Source organism: Bufo gargarizans, chromosome 2 (genome assembly GCF_014858855.1).
Source record: "Bufo gargarizans isolate SCDJY-AF-19 chromosome 2, ASM1485885v1, whole genome shotgun sequence".
Taxonomy (NCBI): domain Eukaryota; kingdom Metazoa; phylum Chordata; class Amphibia; order Anura; family Bufonidae; genus Bufo; species Bufo gargarizans.
Genome location: NC_058081.1, coordinates 654518574 through 654532528, shown reverse-complemented (window position 1 = coordinate 654532528; position 13955 = coordinate 654518574). Strand labels below are relative to the sequence as shown.

The following is a 13955-nucleotide window of genomic DNA, read 5'->3' as shown; positions in this document are numbered from 1 at the left end:
AGTTGAAGTCCTGATCATCCATCATCCTCAGAAGTAAGTGCTCCGCTTGTCGTGTTTTGTATCCCCCCCCCCCCCCGGTTATTTACTAGGCCTCAGTGAGACCCAGGGATGAAGCGGGTGGTCTCTGCCCTGTCATTACCTTTAGGGCATCCGAGGGCCACCGGTGTTTTCCAGGTTCCTTTGTATGGGCATCTCTAACATCGAGAGGTGCCCATATGGATAGGAGTTAGGGCCAGGAGCGGGGTTTTATAGGTGACCCTTTTCCTTCCCTAGCGGTGAGGCCTAGTGTCTTTCATCTTCTTGTTGCCTTTTGGTGTTCTCCCCTACGAGTGCTGTATGGGGCGGCGTGTGCGAGTGCTGTATGGGGCGGCGTGTGCGAGTGCTGTATGGGGCGGCGTGTGCGAGGGCGGTATGGGGCGGCGTGTGCGAGGGCGGTATGGGGCGGCGTGTGCGAGTGCTGTATGGGGCGGCGTGTGCGAGTGCTGTATGGGGCGGCGTGTGCGAGGGCGGTATGGGGCGGCGTGTGCGAGGGCGGTGTGTGCGAGGGCGGTATGGGGCGGCGTGTGCGAGGGCGGTATGGGGCGGCGTGTGCGAGGGCGGTGTGTGCGAGGGCGGTATGGGGCGGCGTGTGCGAGGGCGGTATGGGGCGGCGTGTGCGAGGGCGGTATGGGGCGGCGTGTGCGAGGGCGGTATGGCGGTATTTGATATAAACCATACAGTGCAGTCAGAAAGTCTTCAGCCCCTCTGACATCTTGTCTTACTTTTTGAGCCCCTTTCTCCTGGACAGAAGTCTTCAGCCCCTCTGACATCTTGTCTTGCTTTTTGAGCCCCTTTCTCCTGGACAGAAGTCTTTAGCCCCTCTGACATCTTGTCTTGCTTTTTGAGCCCCTTTCTCCTGGACAGAAGTCTTCAGCCCCTTTACACAGGACTGATTCCAGTCTTCTTGGAGAGGAGGCCACAAGGTTTGGTCCATTCTTCCCTGCAGGTCCTCTCCAGCTCTGTCCAGTTGGACAGGGGCCGTTGGTGGACAGCCATCTTCAGGTCTCCAGAGATGTTCCATTGGGCTCAGGGCTCCGGCTGTGGCCCCTCAGAGTCGTCCCTCAGCCGCTCCTGTGGTGTCCTGGCCGTGTGCTCAGGACCAGTGTCTTGTTGGAAGGAGAACCTTCTGCCCAGTCTGAGGTCCAGAGATCTGGAGCAGGTTCTCATTGAGAATATCTCCGGACCTTGCTCCATTCAGCTTTCCCTCCACCCTGACCGGCCTCCCTGTCCCCCCGGCATGATGCTGCCACCACCATGCTTCACTGTAGGGATGGCCGAGTATTGATTTCTCGTTGTGGGGACTGAGGGCAGAACGATGGGGGAACTGAGGGGACAACATGTGAGGAGCGGCTGAAGACGTCCCCGCTGATCTGTGATACGTGTAATCTGTAGTCCCCAAAGATCTGGCGTCAGGGAGACGCTGCAGGTCTGAATGTAGAATCCTTTCTGCTGACACTGCTGATGACTGTGCTCTCCTTTGCAGGTGTCTCATGTGCTGCACTCTCTGCTTTCGCTCCTCTCTTCGGATTACTCTTATATTCTTCCTTCAGCTACCTATGACTCCAGCAGAGGACAGGTAAGTAGTTCTGTGACCATACTCTAGGATAGGTTTAGGGTAAGTTCTGGGTCCTGTCCGCAGGGTGTGAGAAGTCACTTGCAGTAGTGCCTTGGCCTTCTCTCAGCTCGCCAATCACAGCGCCATCCGTTATACAGTGGCCGTGCTTGGTATCGCGGCTGAGCTGTGGCTATGTGACCACGTGGATGCCAGGCACCTACTGCGAGTGCCAATGCCTTCTCCATATGCTGATCGGCAGGAGTTGGGGTGTCAGACCCCCACAGATCTCATACTGGTGACCCATCCAGAGAGTAGACCATCAGCTAAAGCATCTTGTAAAACCCCTATAAACGACTCGGGTGTCTCCAGCCTCTGGTCCTCACTGGACTGGGATGTCACAGCTACACGTATGTATTACATGCCAGGGCCACGAGCTTCAGACTGGTGGAGTTTGGACCATCGTGTTGTAAATGCATCAACGTCTCTTCTTCTTCACGCAGCAAATGATGAAACCATCAGCCACCACCAGAGGGAGCTCAACCCACAGCGGCTCATACAGCTACTGGAGTGAATGGGAACTGCGAAGGCTCTCCCCCTGGTGGTGGCTGCAGGAATTGCCGTTCAGTGCCCCCCCCTCCACCAGGCCTTGGTGGACTGTAACGTAGAGTCCAGAGACCTTCACAGACAGGAATCATCTCGAAATGTTCTCGGAGTCACAAATCTCTCTTTATATCCAACAGATGTTGAAGGGATTTTCAGCTTAAGTTTATGAGATCAGGAATGGAAGGAAAGGCGCAACGGCAGCGGTGCGGACCCTCCGCCATTTAGTATGAGAAGCCGCCACCGAATGAACGAAGAGGGAAGAAGACGCCAAATCCCAATGTCTCCTGACCACCACCTCCAGGGGCATTGACCCCTCCATTAACCTCTTCCTCGCCACACCTTGGTTCACCTCATACGTGACGGCTCTATGATTCTGACATTTACTAATTTATTCAACACTGACAACTATTAACCATTTTGCTACCAGCGCCCGCGATGGAGCAATGTGCGAACATGGCGCCCGCACGCACGTGCAGCGGGCATTATGGCCGGCAGATCTCTGCTGTTTCATACAGCAGAGACCTGCGGCTAATTACCGTGACCGGCAATAATGCTGATCGTGGTAATTAAATGCTTTAGAGGCCGTGACCAAGCGAGGTCACGGCATCTAAATGCGCAAAAACCGATGTCCCGTGTGGCCTAATGCGGCTCCAGTCCTTGTGCTGAACACGGTCAGCCTCGCTGATGAGTGTTCAAGCTGCAGGTCTTATTTTGGCCACCAGATGGCAGGCCGGGAGAAGAAATGGCAAATATAAAACCCCTGATAAACTAATAATAAACTCATAAATGAGCCACAAAATGATCCGAATTTTTTATTTTAAAGTTAAATTACATTAAAAATATAAAAGTTTAAATCACCCCCCCCTTTTCTTATAATTAAAAAATAAATACCTCAATAACAATAAATATAACCTCATGGGTATCGCTGTGACTGAAAACACCCGGACTATTAAAATATTTAAAAAAAAAGTCCAAAATGGCGAATGGGGGAAAAAAGGGTCAAAATGGCCGATTTGTAATTTTTTTACATTGCTTCTCTTGCCCCAAAAAAGTATAAAATGTGATAAAAAAGTCACCACACTCCGAAACGGTATCAATAAAAAGTGCAGATTGTTCCTCAAAGCGTGAGCCCCACTCAGCTCCGCAGACAAGTGTAAGAAGTTATGGGGGGCAGAATATGGTGATGTACATTCTTTTTTATCAAAGTAAAGATGTATTTTTGCACTATTTAGACATGAACCCTATCCATACGCGGAATCGCTGTAATCGGACGGACCCAGAGAATGAAGGGTCGGTTTGGCAAACGTAGTGGGAACAAAACCTGTAAAACGGTGGAGGAATTTTATGCCGTGGTTAATGGTGGAATTAGAAAGTACAAAATCTCCCGCAAAAGAATAAGCCCTCGTGCAGCTATGTGTCCGGAAATATAAAAAAGTTATGGCTCACGGAAAATAGGGAAGAAAAATGAAAACAAAAAACCCTCCGGTAGCCAAGGGGTTAAAGGTACAGGCAGCCGCATTCTCGCCCGTAAGGAGGCGGCCGGGGAGCAGCTTTATCTGTCTGCGGTACTTCACACATCTATCATTATCTCCATCGACCCGTGAACATGTTTATTATCAGAGCGCAATGATCTCCAGCCTGTGGCGCTTCAGCTGCTGTAACACTACAAGTCCCAGCATGCCCTGACAACCAGAGAGTGTCTCTGCGCCAGTCTGCTCTATGCTAGTCCTATCTAGGAACATCTAAGGATCATCACTCTACAAGTGAGGACAGGACCAGCCTTTCCTTGTCTCATATTAGACTGCACCCTTTCAATGCTGATCTCACTGGAGAAGCCACGGCCGGTCAAGCATTTCCTCTGCCGAAAATGAAGACAGAACTGAAGGGAAGAAGTAAAGACCATAGTTATCACAAACTGCATTTCTGAGGGTGGTCATGATGAAATGGGCCTAACATGTACATCCCTGGTATAACATAATATGGGAGCACTAATATGAGGGTCTACCTGGTATAACGTGAGGTGGGAGCACTGACAAGAGGGTCTACCTGGTATAACGTGAGGTGGGAGCGCTGACAAGAGGGTCTACCTGGTATAACGTGAGGTGGGAGCGCTGACAAGAGGTTCTGTATAACATGAGGTGGGATCGCTGACGTGAGGGTCTACCTGGTATAACGTGAGGTGGGAGCGCTGACGTGAGAGTCTACCTGGTATAACGTGAGGTGGGAGGGCTGACATGAGGGTCTACCTGGTATAACGTGAGGTGGGAGCGCTGACAAGAGAGTCTACCTGGTATAACGTGAGGTGGGAGCGCCGACAAGAGGTTCTGTATAACATGAGGTGGGATCGCTGACGTGAGGTTCTACCTGGTATAACGTGAGGTGGGAGTGCTGACATGAGGGTCTACCTGGTATAACGTGAGGTGGGAGGGCTGACATGAGGGTCTACCTGGTATAACGTGAGGTGGGAGTGCTGACATGAGGGTCTACCTGGTATAATGTGAGGTGGGAGCGCTGACATGAGGGTCTACCTGGTATAATGTGAGGTGGGAGCGCTGACATGAGGGTCTACCTGGTATAACGTGAGGTGGGAGCGCTGACAATAGGGTCCACCTGGTATAACGTGAGGTGCGAGAGCTGACAAGAGGGTCTACCTGGTATAACGTGAGGTGGGAGAGCTGACAAGAGGGTCTACCTGGTATAACATGAGGTGGAAGTGCTGACATGAGGTTCTACCTGGTATAACGTGAGGTAGGAGTGCTGACATGAGGTTCTACCTGGTATAACGTGAGGTGGGAGCGCTGACGTGAGGGTCTACCTGGTACTACGTGAGGCGGCAGCGCTGACATGAGGGTCTACCTGGTACTACGTGAGGCGGCAGCGCTGACATGAGGGTCTACCTGGTATAATGTGAGGTGGGATCGCTGACATGAGGTTCTGTATAACATGAGGTGGGATCGCTGACGTGAGGTTCTACCTGGTATAACGTGAGGTGGGAGAGCTGACAAGAGGGTCTACCTGGTACTACGTGAGGCGGCAGCGCTGACATGAAGGTCTACCTGGTATAATGTGAGGTGGGAGCGCTGACATGAGGGTCTACCTGGTATAATGTGAGGTGGGAGCGCTGACATGAGGGTCTACCTGGTATAACGTGAGGTGGGAGCGCTGACAATAGGGTCTACCTGGTATAACGTGAGGTGGGAGAGCTGACAAGAGGGTCTACCTGGTATAACGTGAGGTGGGAGAGCTGACAAGAGGGTCTACCTGGTATAACGTGAGGGGGAAGTGCTGACATGAGGTTCTACCTGGTATAACGTGAGGTGGAAGCGCTGACATGAGGTTCTACCTGGTATAACGTGAGGTGGAAGCGCTGACACGAGGTTCTACCTGGTATAACATGAGGTGGAAGTGCTGACATGAGGGTCTACCTGGTATAACGTGAGGTGGAAGTGCTGACATGACGGTCTACCTGGTATAACGTGAGGTGGGAGCGCTGACATGAGGGTCTACCTGGTATAACATGAGGCGGGAGGGCTGACATGAGGTTCTACCTGGTATAATGTGAGGTGGGAGTGCAGACATGAGATTCTACCTGGTATAACATGAGGTGGAAGCAATAACATGGAGTTCTCCACACCGTACATCACCTCATACATCCAGGTGCTGTGACCGCCACTTATCATCTCATTCTTGCATCCTTTGGTTTCTCTTCATGTCTCATATGTAGAGGTTGCTGTGCAGTGAATCTACTGACACTTGTTCACCTTGTTCCCTTCTCTCGCCTTCACCCCTTCCCTTTAATATTGTTTGTTATTTGCATTTTCTGCAGAACTTAATGATTTGTTCCTAAAGATGAAAAGATTAAATAAAAACTAAAAACAGAAAAGTGTATTCATAAGTCAAAGCTGGAGAGAAACCAAAAGAGTCAGAGAACCCAGAAGAGTCCAGGGTTGAACGCTGGTGTAAGCAATCTTCAGTTTTTTCCATCTCGGGTCAGACAAACTTACAGGAAATGTCACCTCCATCATTCCCTGCCACCATAGTTAAGGCGACATCTACAAGAACCTCTTATATAAGAACGTCAGACCCAAAATTCCAAGCCAAACACATCAGAGGCCTGAACTTCCTAAACATTAGTGTAACGGCACCGTTTCTGCAGACAAGGGGTTAAGATCCGTTTAGGCGATATGCCCCTTTCTGAGAGACAGGCACAGCTACTGCAGAACACCAACCTCCCGAACTGGATACAAAATAGCACTCCAAACTGGAACCTCGCAAATAGCTGTCAGCAGACGAACAGGAAAAGCGTCCAATCAGCTTACACTCCTGGCAATCAGTCTCCAACAGCATACAGGGAATCCCCCCAATAACGAGGGTCAGCAGTGGTCTGTGAGTTAAAATGGCCGCTATCTATTGTTCTCCCCATGTGCTCCATCCAAGCAAGTAAGGCAAATGATGCAATCCAGGGACAGAGGGCTCAGTCCCAAGTGCCTTAAGACCCAATAACTTAAGGGACCATAATCCCAGGGCAGGAGGCTAGCAAACAGCCCCCTCCAAAACACTGTGGCGAGGTTAGTTTCGCCACACATCTCCCCCCCCCCCCCAGGGAAGACTAACCAGATACCTGACCTCACGCCGGTTGGTACCTGAGTTAGTCTGGCAGCCCACCCACAACCAAATACTGGACCTGTTGACTTTAGTAGCCTGTCTCTGTCCAGTGAATCCACCAAGATTATATTGGTAGCTGGTACTCCCGGTCTCTGTGTTGCTCCCTGGCTTGGAGTGGAGGTTGCTTTGTGGGCAGGTATCAGCGGTACTCTGCCCTGGTGCCACTGCTACCATGGAAGAAGCCTGGTTGGAGCCTGGTTGTTGGAGGGGAAGACCGACTGTCTCTGCTCCCAATACAGTGTCCTGCTGCTGGGGAAAGGAGACTGGGCTCTCTATTCCCTGCTGGACACTCTGCCGCTGGGGGACAGGACTGACTATCTCTGCCCCCTGTAACTTCGCCTGCCGCTGGGGAATGGAGACTAGGCCCCCAACTCCCTGTACATCACACGGCCGCTGGGGAATGGAGACTAGGCTCCCAATTCCCAAAAAATCATGCTGCTGTTGGGGGACAGGACCGACTGTCTCTGCCCCCTGTAACTCCGCCTGCCGCTGGGGAGGGAGGCCGCTGCTCTCCCCTCCCTGCACTTCACACTGCCGCTGGGGAATGGAGACTAGGCTCCCAATTCCCAAAAAATCATGCTGCTGTTGGGGGACAGGACCGACTGTCTCTGCCCCCTGTAACTCCGCCTGCCGCTGGGGAGGGAGGCCGCTGCTCTCCCCTCCCTGCACTTCACACTGCCGCTGGGGAATGGAGACTAGGCTCCCAATTCCCAAAAAATCATGCTGCTGCTGGGGGGCAGGAACAACTACCTCTGCCCCCTGTAACTCAGCCTGCCGCTGGGGAATGGAGACTCGGCTCCCAATTCCCTGTACATCACACGGCCGCTGGGGAATGGAGACTAGGCTCCCAATTCCCAAAAAATCATGCTGCTGCTGGGGGGCAGGAACAACTACCTCTGCCCCCTGTAACTCAGCCTGCCGCTGGGGAGGGAGGCCGCTGCTCTCCTCTCCCTGCACTTCACACTGCCTTCCCGGCATATCACTCTGCTGCTGGGGGACAGGAACAACTACCTCTGCCCTCTGTAACTCAGCCTGCCGCTGGGGAATGGAGACTAGGCTCCCAATTCCCAAAAAATCATGCTGCTGCTGGGGGGCAGGAACAACTACCTCTGCCCCCTGTAACTCAGCCTGCCGCTGGGGAGGGAGGCCGCTGCTCTCCCCTCCCTGCACTTCACACTGCCGCTGGGGAATGGAGACTGGGCTCCCACTGTCCCGCAACCGTAACTTCCGATGAAGGTCCACCCAACGTGGCAGCTGACCGTCACCTTCTGCCCGGTATAGTAGGGTCTTAGACACTAGACTCCTCACGAACTTCACGTATTTCTCAGCTGGATTGGGTCCGAAGAAGTTCAGCCGCAACCACATCATACGGTCAAATTCATCCACAGAGTATCTGTACTCCACTGCTGGTTCCATCCTGGTGCTTTTAGGGTCACTGTACTGAGACATGTGTTGCCCTTAAATTGTAGAATCCACAGAAATGGTGTCTGTAACGGAACGCCTGGCACCCTGACCGGGTACCTCCGCCGATAGATGCTCCTAGTGCTTTCCGAGGACTCCAAGCACTCCACTTGACACCGTACGCACTGCAGACCCCACGAACCGCCGCAGCTTGGTTGGGGTCTCACCGTCCTCCACCCACGCTGGACCTACGACAAGGCTCCAGGCTCCAGTGGGTGAACCTCTCCTACAGCCAGAGAGCAGGAACAGCTCTTACAAGAGCTAGTAGTTATGCCAGGGGAGTATAGCAAATCTTCAGCGTATAGCAATCCCCCAGTTTGATCAGTTATCCAAACACCAGTCTCAACATGATGAAGGATAAAACAGGAACTCTTTATTGAGGGCTACCCGCCCGTATTTATGCAGGTCCCCATCTGGTGGACACGCCCCCAGGGGACCAGAATGGAGACTGCGACACACCGAACAGATACAACACATCCCCACAATGCATCATGGTTTCCTCCTTTCTGCCCCAGAGACAACCGAGGAATAATCCAATTATCTCTCAGGACAAAGGGAGATCGCCAATACACACATGGGGACAACAGGACAGACATCACCATTTAAACACACAATGTCACACCCTCCCAGCAACCACAGACATTTAACATATTCCCAGATAGCTCAAGTCTGAGTGCATATCATTAGGCGAATGGCACTCAGACCACACGAATACAATTAAACTAGCCATCTGGGTACCCTCACATAACAAAATACAATTCCAAAGACAGATTTAAGCTGTGCGGCCGGCCTGTCTTCTTTAAAGTTAGTATGGGCCATAATCCTGAGGCAGGAGGCTGGCAACCAGCCCCCTCCAAAACACTGTGGCGAGGTTGGTTTCGCCACACATCTCCCCCTTCCAGGGAAGACTAACCAGATACCTGACCTCACGGTCAGTACCTGAGTTAGTCTGGCAGTCCAACCACAACCCCATACTGGACCTGTTGAATTTTGGGGCCTGGCTCTGTTCTGTATGTCCCCAGCTGTTGAGTGGGCATCTGCGACTCCTTGCTGCCTTGTGGTTCTCCAGCTTGGAGCTGTAGGTACTTGGTGGGCAGAGGCCGACTGCGCTCTGCCCAGATGCCAGCTCTTCCGCGGGGGTAGCCTGTGGAAAGTCCGGCTCTGAAGAAGAGGGTAGGGGAGGGCAGAGGCCGACTGCGCTCTGCCCAGATGCCAGCACTTCCGCTGGGGTAGCCTGTGGGATGTCCGGCTCTGGAGAAGAGGATAGAGGAGGGCAGAGGCCGACTGCGCTCTGCCCTGATGCCAGCTCTTCCGCTGGGAAGAAATTAGTGGGTAGCGCAGGCTCATCCCCTGCCCCCAGAACTCTGTTGGGAAGTAGCTGGGAAGGGGAGGGCTCGCTTACCTCCTTCTCCTGGTATCCCTGCGGAGATGGATGGGGATCTGGACCGACTGTCCAGCATCCCTGTAGGACTGGCACCGAGCCCGCGGTCTCATCTGCGCCCATGCAGAGGGGCTTGTGTTCCCCTTTTCCCGGTATCTCCGGCTGCTGGTGGAAGGTGAGGCCGGTTGCCTCTCCTCCCCAGGACTCTGGTTGCTGTAAGGCAGAGGGACCCCGCATCTCCTCCCCCTGGAACTCAGGTTGCCGCTGGGGAGAGAGACCGGTTGTCTCCTCTCCCTGTGATATGCACTGCCGCTGGAGATCTGGGCAGACGGCCCAGCATCCCTGTAGGGCCAGTAGAGAGACCTCGGTCCCATCTCCACCTGCCATCTGTGGGTCCTCCCAGGACCAGTCTGTGAGGTCCCTCAACATTTGCGAGTCAGGATCACCTGCGTCCACACCTGGCAACTCCGGCTGCCGCTGAGGGTCTGGGCCAGCATCCCAGCATCCCGGTGGAGAGCCCTCGGTCCCGTCTCCACCTGCCTGTTGTGGTTCCTCACAGGACCAGTCTATGAGGACCCCTACCTCTGTAGCTGGTACTGAAGCAGGGGATACTTCAGTCGGGTCTTCCCAGCTGTAGGGTTGTAGGTCTGGGACTGCCACCCAGCTCTCTGGCAGTGTATATTGGGACCGAATTGAGCTGAAGAAGTATTGGTAGTCCTGCTCCAGCTCCCACTCCTTTGTCACTAGAGATGCCAGGTCTTGTCTCACCTCTCTCGCTGTAGCCCAATCATGCATAGCCTCTCTGTAGTCATAGATATCCCAGAACCGGGACCCTCCAGCATCTCCGAACTCCGGTTCTGCGAAGGCCTCAAACAACAGGCCAGGGCCATCATAATCCTCACCCTCGGGTCTGTCGTGCTCAGCCATCCAGGGAGAGTGCCGAATCACATACCACCAGAGTGCCTGGTAGGCGTCATCTAGCCAAAGCTCCTTCCATACCAGGCTCTCCAGTTCTGCCACCCACTCATTCAGGGGCTCCTCTCCCAGAAGGGGCATTCGCAGGGCCACTCGCATCCGCAACTGCTGCTCCTCACTGGGGAGACACTCGCCCCGCCGACGCTGTACATCTTCCAGGGCCTCGTGCCAGACGCCTTTCCGGACTGCATCCCTCCAGTCCGGGTCATCATCCTCCTCGTAGTGGAACGCTGTTCGAAGACTAGCCGATTCCATCCTGCTGTAGCCAGGGGCGCGGTACGGATACTAGCGTTGCCCTCAATATACTGCACGAACGGTGTCTCCGAGCTGCTTCTCCTCACACTAGGACGCCATCCCACTGCTTGCCACCAATGTAACGGAACGTCTAGCACCCCGACCGGGTACCTCCGTCGATAGATGCTCCTAGTGCTTTCCGAGGACTCCAAGCACTCCACTTGACACCGTACACACTGCAGACCCCACGAACCGCCGCAGCTTGGTTGGGGTCTCACCGTCCTCCACCCACGCTGGACCTACGACAAGGCTCCAGGCTCCAGTGGGTGAACCTCTCCTACAGCCAGAGAGCAGGAACAGCTCTTACAAGAGCTAGTAGTTATGCCAGGGGAGTATAGCAAATCTTCAGCGTATAGCAATCCCCCAGTTTTGATCAGTTATCCAAACACCAGTCTCAACATGATGAAGGATAAAACAGGAACACTTTATTGAGTGCTACACGCCCGTATTTATGCAGGTCCCCATCTGGTGGACACGCCCCCAGGGGACCAGAATGGAGACTGCGACACACCGAACAGATACAACACATCCCCACAATGCATCATGGTTTCCTCCTCTCTGCCCCAGAGACAACCGAGGGATAATCCAATTATCTCTCAGGACAAAGGGGAGATCGCCAATACACATGTGGAGACAACAGGACAGACATCACAATTTAAACACACAATGTCACACCCTCCCAGCAACCACAGATATTTAACATATCCCCAGATAGCTCAAGTCTGAGTGCATATCATTAGGCGAATGGCACTCAGACCACACGAATACAATTAAACTAGCCATCTGGGTACCCTCACATAACAAAATACAATTCCAAAGACAGATTTAAGCTGTGCGGCCGGCCTGTCTTCTTTAAAGTTAGTATGGGCCATAATCCTGAGGCAGGAGGCTGGCAACCAGCCCCCTCCAAAACACCGTGGCGAGGTTGGTTTTGTCACAGTGTCTCCTGTAGCTGTCCTTCTGGCTGTAGGAACGATCCTGCTGCTGTCACCAATGTAACGGACCGTTTCAGCAGACAAGGGGTTAAAATCCGTTTAGGCGATATGCCCCTTTCTGAGAGACAGGCACAGCTACTGCAGAACACCAACCTCCCGAACTGGATACAAAATAGCACTCCAAACTGGAACCTCACAAATAGCTGTCAGCAGACGAACAGGAAAAGCGTATCAGTCAGCTTACACTCCTGGCAATCAGTCTCTAACAGCATACATGGTATCCCCCAATAACGAGACAAGGCTCCGTCTTGAGGGTCAGCAGTGGTCTCTGAGTTAAAATGGCCGCTATCTATTGTTCTCCCCATGTGCTCCATCCAAGCAACTAAGGCAAAGGATGCAATCCAGGGACAGAGGGCTCCGTCCCAAGTGGCCTTAAGACCAAATAACTTAAGGGACCATAATCCCAGGGCAGGAGGCTGGCAAACAGCCCCCTCCAAAACACCGTGGCGAGGTTAGTTTCGCCACAATTAGAAACTAGATACTATGGACTGTTTTACAGGTGGTCGGGGACTGGGCTCATCGCCTGTCTAGACACACGACTACGTCACCGACAGCCAGTCAGCAGAACATTCCTCTGTTCCTGAGCACATTCCCCACAGACTTGTTCTCCAGCCGTCTCCACAGAAAGCAGACAAGAAATGAGAATGAGTGAAGGCCTCGATCCTCACCGCTCCTCCTTTCATTCCCTCCTTAATTTTCAGAATATGTCTGACCACATAGCAGATGTACCACATAATGATTCTTCGAGCTTTCTAAAACTCACTGAATTACAACCGCCTCCACTGTTTTCCCGTTTTATAGGCCCAAAGTTACGTCCAGAAGGTAATTACATTGCTAGACCCTGACAGCACACTGGATCCTGATTTTAGATCCCCTCCACAGTATCTCTATATGTTAGAACTATTACATGCCTAAGACTAGAGATGAGCGAACCAGTCGAGATTCATTTCGGGTCCGGTTCACAATTTTTTTTAAAAAGTTTGGTTCGGACCTAAATCGGTTTGGGTTGAAACAAAGTTGCATCAATTGCCCTGAAAGTTGGTATATAACCCCCTCTAGCCTCCTAGGACATAGCTGTGGGCAAACGCATGTATAGTGGCAGTAACATACAGCGTGTCTAATATCATACCGCGACGGCATGTCTCATACTTTTTCATATTGCAAAGCTTTAAAAATTGTCCCTTATCGGGGATATATATCTCATGGATATTGTTATGGGATGAAAAAAAGTGTGTTTGGGGAATGTGATGCTTGGAAAGTAGTATTAGTTGTAACATAGTAACATAGTAACATAGTACATAAGGCCGAAAAAAGACATTTGTCCATCCAGTTCGGCCTGTCATCCTGCAAGTTGATCCAGAGGAAGGCAAAAAACCCCTGTGAGGTAGAAGCCAATTTTCCTCACTTTAGGGGAAAAAAAAATTCCTTCCCGACTCCAATCAGGCATCAGAATAACTCCCTGGATCAACGACCCCTCTCTAGTAGCTATAGCCTGTAATATTATTATGCTCCAGAAATACATCCAGGCCCCTCCTGAATTCCTTTATTGTACTCACCATCACCTCCTCCTCAGGCAGAGAGCTCCATAGTCTCACTGCTCTTACAGTATAGAGTCCATAGTCTCACTGCTCTTACCGTAAAGAATCCATAGTCTCACTGCTCTTACAGTATAGAGTCCATAGTCTCACTGCTCTTACAGTATAGAGTCCATAGTCTCACTGCTCTTACAGTACAGAGTCCATAGTCTCACTGCTCTTACAGTACAGAGTCCATAGTCTCACTGCTCTTACAGTACAGAGTCCATAGTCTCACTGCTCTTACAGTACAGAGTCCATAGTCTCACTGCCCTTACAGTAAAGAGTCCATAGTCTCACTGCTCTTACAGTATAGAGTCCATAGTCTCACTGCTCTTACAGTATAGAGTCCATAGTCTCACTGCTCTTACAGTATAGAGTCCATAGTCTCACTGCCTCTTACAGTAAGAGTC

General features: G+C 52.1%; 1 long non-coding RNA gene across 1 annotated transcript in view; it reads left to right on the top strand.

The window, feature by feature from the left end:
• The window catches only part of LOC122928920, a 40288-nt gene extending 34208 nt beyond the window's left edge, over nucleotides 1–6080 (top strand). Inside the window, exons 4-5 of the long non-coding RNA XR_006387938.1 lie at nucleotides 1523–1615; nucleotides 2335–6080. This is a non-coding gene — a long non-coding RNA (uncharacterized LOC122928920). The remainder of the gene's footprint in view (nucleotides 1–1522; nucleotides 1616–2334) is intronic.
• The last annotated feature ends 7875 nt before the right edge of the window (nucleotides 6081–13955 follow it).